This window comes from Trichechus manatus, unplaced genomic scaffold, assembly GCF_000243295.1.
Source record: "Trichechus manatus latirostris isolate Lorelei unplaced genomic scaffold, TriManLat1.0 scaffold00005, whole genome shotgun sequence".
NCBI lineage: Eukaryota > Metazoa > Chordata > Mammalia > Sirenia > Trichechidae > Trichechus > Trichechus manatus.
In genome coordinates, this window is record NW_004443941.1 from 15,186,118 (window position 1) to 15,193,686 (window position 7,569).

The 7,569-nt window shown below is 39.6% G+C and overlaps 1 protein-coding gene across 2 annotated transcripts in view; it reads right to left on the minus strand.

The window, feature by feature from the left end:
* The window catches only part of SOCS5 (suppressor of cytokine signaling 5), a 63,002-nt gene that overhangs the window by 51,196 nt on the left and 4,237 nt on the right, over positions 1-7,569 (minus strand). The window contains exon 2 of one of the 2 annotated variants that reach the window (XM_023735423.1): positions 575-648. The exons of the other annotated variant lie outside the window; for it this stretch is intronic. The gene's annotated coding sequence lies outside the window, so the exon portion shown is untranslated. The remainder of the gene's footprint in view (positions 1-574; positions 649-7,569) is intronic. 2 annotated transcript variants of the gene reach the window in all.

Sequence of the window (7,569 nt, forward strand, 5' to 3'; positions counted from 1 at the left end):
AAACCATGCAGGCAAGAAGGCAATGGGATGACATATATAAAGCCTTGGAAGAAAAAAATTGCCAGCCAAGAATTATATATATGCAGCAAAACTGTCTCAAATATGATGGCAAAATTAGGGCATTTCCAGGCAAACAGAAGTTTACGGAATTCGCAAAAACCAAACCAAAATTACAAGAAATACTAAAGGGAGTCCTTCGGTTACAAAAGCAATAACATCAGGTAACAATGCAACACTAGAACACAGGACAGAGCAACCAGATATCAACCAGATAGGGAAGTCACAAAAATAAATCAAAGCTAAAACTCTGTAAACAGGGAAACGGAGACGTCAATATGTAAAAGATGACAACGTTAAAACAAAAAAGAGGGACTAAAAAAAATGCAGTCACAGATCTTTCATATGGAGAGGACGTCAAGGCAATATAAAGAAATAAAAGATTGGTTTAAACTTAGAAAAACAGGGGTAAATATTAAGGTAACCACAAAGGAAACTAACAATCCTACACATCAAAATAAAAAACAAGAAAAACATAAAGACTCCGCAAATACAAATAAAAAGCCTAACCACTTACCTAAAAGCAAACTCCCAAACTTGCACATATTACAGTAAAACCTGCGAAATCTGGAACCTGTATAAGGCAGAAACCTGTCAGAGAAGGAAAACACAATTACTTTCCACTAAAACGAGTCAGAGAGAAGTGGTAAGACTGCACCCTGTCAAAGGCAGAAAACTGGCAAGACCCGGAAAAACAAGGCAGTCCCATCGAGCTATGGCTCTCACAAGTTTCACTGTATTCTACTGCAGTCAGGAACCTTAGACTCATCCTCAACTTCTCTCTTTCCCTCACCTCCAAACACTAACCCAAGTCTAGATGACTTAACTCCTAAACATCTCTGACATCAGTACTCGTTTCCATCCCCACTGTAGCTTCCTTAATTCATTCATACCCTCCTCCCCGAACTACGGCAGCGCCTTCAGTGGTATCTCTGACTGTCATTACTAGAGGCCAAAGAGAATGCCTCATTCCCTCATCCTGCCATATCTATTATTTGCTCAGTAATTATCTGGTGAACACAGTAAACGTCTCCAATCGCTTTTCTTCAAGATTATTCTCTTTATTACTGCTATGATTAGTTTTCTAAAACACAAAATCTGTTTGTGTCACTCATCCACCTATAAAACAAAATAAAAATCCATTCTACCTTGGTCGCAGTCCGATTTCTTACCACTCTTTTGCACTAACTTAGATCAAACTTCACCCTTCTCCTTGAACACACTATGCCCTTTCATTTTTAATAATCTAGAATAAATAGTAACTCAGTCTAGCTTATTTTATTTTTATGAGCACTCTTATACTATTTAAAGCCATTGGCTAAATCTGTCCAGAGGTAATGAGTGAAAGAACAATAAGGCAATTTTCATAGCCTTATTAACATGACCAAACACAGACTAAATGCAAAAGTGAATGTTTCAACTACCTGCTGAGCTTCTTCCTTACAGTAAATTAATGTTTAAAATTTTCAGTTACAGGATTATTTTGACTGCAGGCACAGAGAGAACTTTAATTCAATTTTCTTCACATCTGTTCTTTTCCTCTCTTTCATCAGACGCCTCCCCCTTCCTCATTTCTACCATTTCTCCTTTCCTACCTTCTCTTCCCCTCCTGTCACTTAGGTTTTCACTGCACCCTCTGCCCTCCTGCACAAGGACAGCGGTAGCCCTCTGTCACTCTTAGACGTGCAGCACTTAAAAAAGTACAAAGCACTTTCACATACACTTACTCACTTGGTCCTCATGACCTAATTTTTTAGATTTGAAAATCAACTATCACGTATCTAACAGTTTATATATAGCAGATGTTGCCCTTGGTACTTTCTCATATTTTGTCTCATTTCAGAGGAAACTGCAGTTCAAAGAGGTTCGATGATTCATCTAACACACTGCTATTCCCTCTGCCTAGAACTCCATGACCCTTCTTCCCCAGCTCATCTCTCAAGCACTCTCAGAGTCTTCCTCTACTCCCACACCAAGAATGTCATACCCCTTTCAATGCTGTCCAAATGTTTGTCACACCACTATTTCACACATGGAACCCTGGCGGCGCAGTGGTTAAGAGCCTGGCTGCTAACCAAAAGATTGGCGGTTCAAGTCCACCAGCTGCTTCTTGGAAACCCTATGGGGCAGTGCTACTCTGTCCTAAAGGAATCAACTCAACGGCAAGGCGTTTGGTTTTGGTTTATTTCATACACACCACTAGAAGAATCTAGGTCTCTGGACTTCTACTCCGGAGTCTTTTCTACCAAATACTATCATCTTTATCAATGATCATTAATGATCCAGCACTTTATAAAGGCAACATGGGAATTTTATGGGTGGCCAGAGTTGACTTATCGATCTCAAAGGGTAAACTGTACACCAAAACATCCCTAGCTCCTTAAAAATCAAGAATTTGAGGAATTCCTTAAATCCTCTCAAAGTACCTAGATACCATCTCTTGTGGCAATGATATCCAAAGCAGATCACAGCAAGAAAAACAGCATTTCATAAATCTTGAAATAAACTATTAAAAGTTCCAAGAGATGTCTTCTAATATCCTGGGAAACTTTCACGATTAACTATTAAAAGACCAGGGCCTGAGTTCCAACTATGCCACATCTTGGCTGACTGGGAAGGTCACTTGATCTCCCTCAGTCAAGTTTCCTCTTCTATAGAACTGGTTACCACCACCTACCTTTCAGAATTATTAAGAGAATTAAGTAAAAAACAAACAAATAAATAACCAACAAGATTGTAAATCACTTACCCTGGTAACCCCTTTTAAAATTATTTTTACGTACAATATCATTTTTGTTTTCAGAACCCTTCCCAATGACCCTCAACATGTTCTTGGACTTTCTGGCCCAGCAGCAACTGCAATAATGCCTTCAAGGAAGTTACCGGCATGACTTCTGGATCCCCTTTCTGGGTCACAACTCAGGTCCTATAAATATAATTTGGAATATCTTCTCCTAAATGCATTATCTTGTACTGTCACACAAAAACTCATCAAAGCTTCTCCTTGTTGGACTGGCTTTTAACTACCTGGAACAGCACATAGTCAGCTGCAAATCTGGCAACTTCCACTGCCGGTCGGTCTTCTAAATCATTTACAAAAATGTTAAATAAAACTGGTCCCAGCTTTGATCATCTGAACGGCAATGGGACTGGACTGCTCTCTCATCTTAATAGCCAGTCAAAGACTAAATAATTAAATATACTAAATCCCCTTTGGCTACATGCATATTTTAACCCTTAAGAAAGTTTCTGGACTTCTCTCAACAAATTGCCTTGAAATGTTGAGTGAGCTTATCCTTTAGACTTAGAATATATTTGCAGTTTTGCTGATACAAAAGTGAAACACACCAACGTGCACGACCTGGGGTCAGAATCGACTCGCTGGCAAGGGGTTTTGGGGATCTACACTGGGTCTAAACTCCTACAAAATTTTGGTTTTCCTCAACACTTTTCTCTATCCAACTTCCAATCCTATTCTTCCTCCAATTACCTACCAAATACGCAGGTCTGGAATTCAGTTAAGGAGCCCTGGTGGTTCAGTGGTTAAAGCACACAGCTGCCAACTGAAAGGTCTGCGGTTTGAATGGGAGAAAGATGGGGCAGTCTGCTTCTGTAAAAATGTACAGCCTTGGAAACCCTATGGGGCAGTTCTACTCTGTCAGATAGGCTCGCTATGAGTCGGAATCAACTCAATGGCAATGGGTTTCTGGTTGTGGGAGTTCAGTTACTGTATCATTTCCATTCCATCATTCGTTTCTCACTGTCCCGTTTTAAGTATATCTATTATTTAAATAAGCTTCTATCATCTCTAACTTAAGAATCCTGCTCAGAATAAGACTGGACATTATTCCTGTTATAGTACAGTCTTCAAATAAAACAAGGAAGTCATAATTTGAAGACAATTCCAAGAGCAAATAAGTCCATTTCAAAATACATTCCAAATATAATTTAAAAAAAAAATTATCATCATTATTGCTTCCTCTTATTAGCTGACGTCTCATTAAAGTAAAAGTAAATTTAATATTGGTGTTAGCATATAAGTAAAGTGCCTATGGACTATTACAGAAGCTGGGTAAACATATTCTCGCTATACTGAATTTGATAGTGCCATTACGGTCTCTCTCAAAGCATTCCTTAGAGTTTTGACACCTAAAGGCAGAGTAAAGCCAGGCAATTACTTTTCAGTTAAAGTAATCAGATGCAAATTTACCCAAAATTAACAAGAGTCAACAGTCCAGCCTAATTACTCTTCAAGATTACAGTCATGCATTGCTCATCACCCACGATGCATTCTCTGAAATAGGACGTTACGTGATTTGGATATTATGCAAACACCATATTATATACTTGGCAAAGCTATATGGGGTACCTTTCTGTTTCACTTCCAGATCGGTACCTCTCATTTGCCCCTTGCTGCTGCTATCACCAGCACTGGTTTTGCTGCATTTGGGAGCCATGATGCACTTCATGGCTAGCTGTACTTTAATATAACATGGCATTTCAGATGTCTTCTGAAACCATATCTAGCTAAATATTTGAAGTCACATAGATTGTATAATAGATCTGAGGAAAGGGTCTACAAAGGTTCTACAAAATCCCTAGAATCTTGTTATAAATCCAATAAATGTCCAATATGCTGTAATAATTTTATAATCCTTATCATAATAGTTAATCAAAACAAGATTAAGAGTTGGTCACTTTTCAAGAATTATCTTAGGTGAAAGGAAGGACAGCACACACTACAGGGGAAGTCAGCATAACTGGACTAAACCAAAGGTAAGAAGTTTCCTGAATACAACCAAATACTTCAAGGGACAGAGTAGTAGGGGTAAAGGTCTGGGGACCATGGTTTCAGGAGACATCTAGGTTAACTGGTATAACAAAGTTTATTAAGAAAACGTTCTGCATCCTACTTTGGTGAGTGGCGTCTGGGGTCTTAAAAGCTAGCAAATGGCCTTCTAAGATGCATCAATTGGTCCCAACCCATCTGGAGTAAAGAAGAATGAAGAACACCACGGACACAAGAAAGGTATTAGCCCAAGAGACAGAAAGGGCCACATAAACCAGAGACTTCATCAACTTGAGACCAGAAGAACTAGATGGTGCCTGGCTACCACCAATGACCACCCTGACAGGGAACACAACAGACAGTCCATGACAGAGCAGGAGAAAAGTGGGGTGCAGAACTCAAATTACAGTAAAAAGATCAGACTTGGTGGTTTGTTTGAGACTGGAAGGACCCCAGAAGACATGGCCCCCGGACTCTCTGTTAGCCCAGAACTGAAACCATTCCCGAGGCCAAGTCTTCAGACAAAGATTAGACTGGACTAATGGACATAAAATAGTTGTGAAGAGTGTGTTTCTTAGCTCAGATAGATACATGAGACTAAATGGACAGCTCCTGTCCAGAGGCGAGATGGGAACGCACAGAGGGTCAGGAACTGGATGAATGGACACAGGAAATCCGGGATGGAAAGGAGGAGTGTGCTGTTACAGTATAGCGAGAGTAATATCTTTGTATGAGAGACTAACTGGAATTGTAAACTTCCACTTAAAGCACAACAATAAAAAAAAAAAAGAGTTGGTCACTTTTAGACATTAAAATTCTATATTACCTTAAAAACATCATGCTGAGTCAATTAAGTCGGTCACAAAAGGACTAATATTTTATGATCCTACATATATAAATGTTCCGCTGCTATTCATAAGGTTTTCACTGGCTAATTTTTTCAGAAGTAGACCACCAGGTCCTTCTTCCTAGTCTGTTTTAGTTTGGAAGCTTCACTGAAACCCATCCACCATGGGTGATCCTGTTGGCACTTGAAACACTGGTGGCACAGCTTCCAGCATCACAGTAACATGCAAGACACTACAGTAAGACAGACAGACCTGGAGGGACCAGTTCCTGGAGAAGGACATCATACTTGGTAAAGTAGAGGGTCAGAGGAAAAGAAGACTCCAAATAAGATGGACTGACACAGTGGCTGCAACAATGGGCCGTAACATAACAACAACTGTGAGGATGGCGGAGGACCGGGCAGTGTTTCGTTCCGTTGTACATAGCGTTGCTATGAGTCAGAACCAACTCGACAGCACCTAATAACAACAACTTAAAGTATCTAGAAATATCTAGAAAAGACTACTGGTTACCAGGGGCAGGCAGGAGGGAGGGGGAAAAGGAGACTCATTGCTTAAGAGACACTGAGCTTCTGTTAACGGTGATGGAAAAATTTGGAAATGGATAATGGTGATGGTTGCACAACACGATAGGGGCTCTGGCACAGTGGTTGAGAGCTAAGGCTGCTAAACAAAAGGCGGCGGTTCAAATCCACCAGCCACTCCTTGGAAACCCTATGGGGCAGTTCTACCCTGTCCTACAGGGTCGCTGAGTCAGAACTGACTCAACGGCGATGAGTTTGGGTTTTTTTTTTTTGCACAACATGATAAACACAATGTCACTGAGTTGTACATTTGAAGAATGTTGAAATGGCATCTTTTTTTGCTACATATATATGATTCACAGTAAAAAAGAAAGAAATTCTGTATAAGTGAAAGGAAAAGCATCACCCTGGAAATGTCTAATGAGTCCACATAACTCTCTTAGCCCAGCTAGCATCACTCTGGAATAACGAGTCGATCTGTGCATTTCTCACCTGAAGTACCACCAAGAGAATGTCTGCCAGAAATCTAAAACAGAAAAGCAAGAATCCACTTTTAAGCTATAATTTGTTTCTGATTAGAATCCCTCACCTATAAAACCAGCTCAATTCAATGAAACTCGAAAAATAAGGGCAATTAAAACATATTAAGTGTAATATATTTTTAGAATAATTGAAACCAATGTTAAAGTAGTGACAAACAAAGCAAGTGTTTACCATACGTAGTCTACGACATAGAGTAAGAAATAAAAGTGACAGATGAGAAAAAGTTACATGTTGTCACAGGAGGTAGCAATGCCAGGAAGAAGGATCAAAAAGATGCATGAGAATCAAACTTAAGAGGACTATAAATGGGAAGAAGAGTTGCTATAAAATCAGTAGATGAACCTGAGGAAGCCGAAGCGGAGAAGAGCGAGAAGAAATCCACAATTCCTTAGGTGATACATCATTCGCAAAGACTCTGAGACAGCTAACGACTCAAACTGTTACCAGCAAAAACATTTACTAAACCACATGTTCACGACACTAATTCACCTGGGTTACCGTGAATTAAAGAGAACTATATGTAACAAAATTGGAACCGTGCAAATTTTATCACTTACTAAAACCTAACAGTTTTTAGTGAATAAAGACATCAAAATATACACTTAACAGAAAACAAGGTTCAGTGATTTCCTCATGGTTCCATTAGCAGAAAAGGGTTGCAGTTCATATTAAGAAAAAAAAAAAAAAAGGTTGCTACAGAGGCGATTCAGACTCATAGCAACCCTACAGGACAGAGCAGAACTGCCCTATAGGGTTTCCAAGGCTGTAAATCTTCACTGAAGCAGACTGCCACATTTTTCTCCCAGAG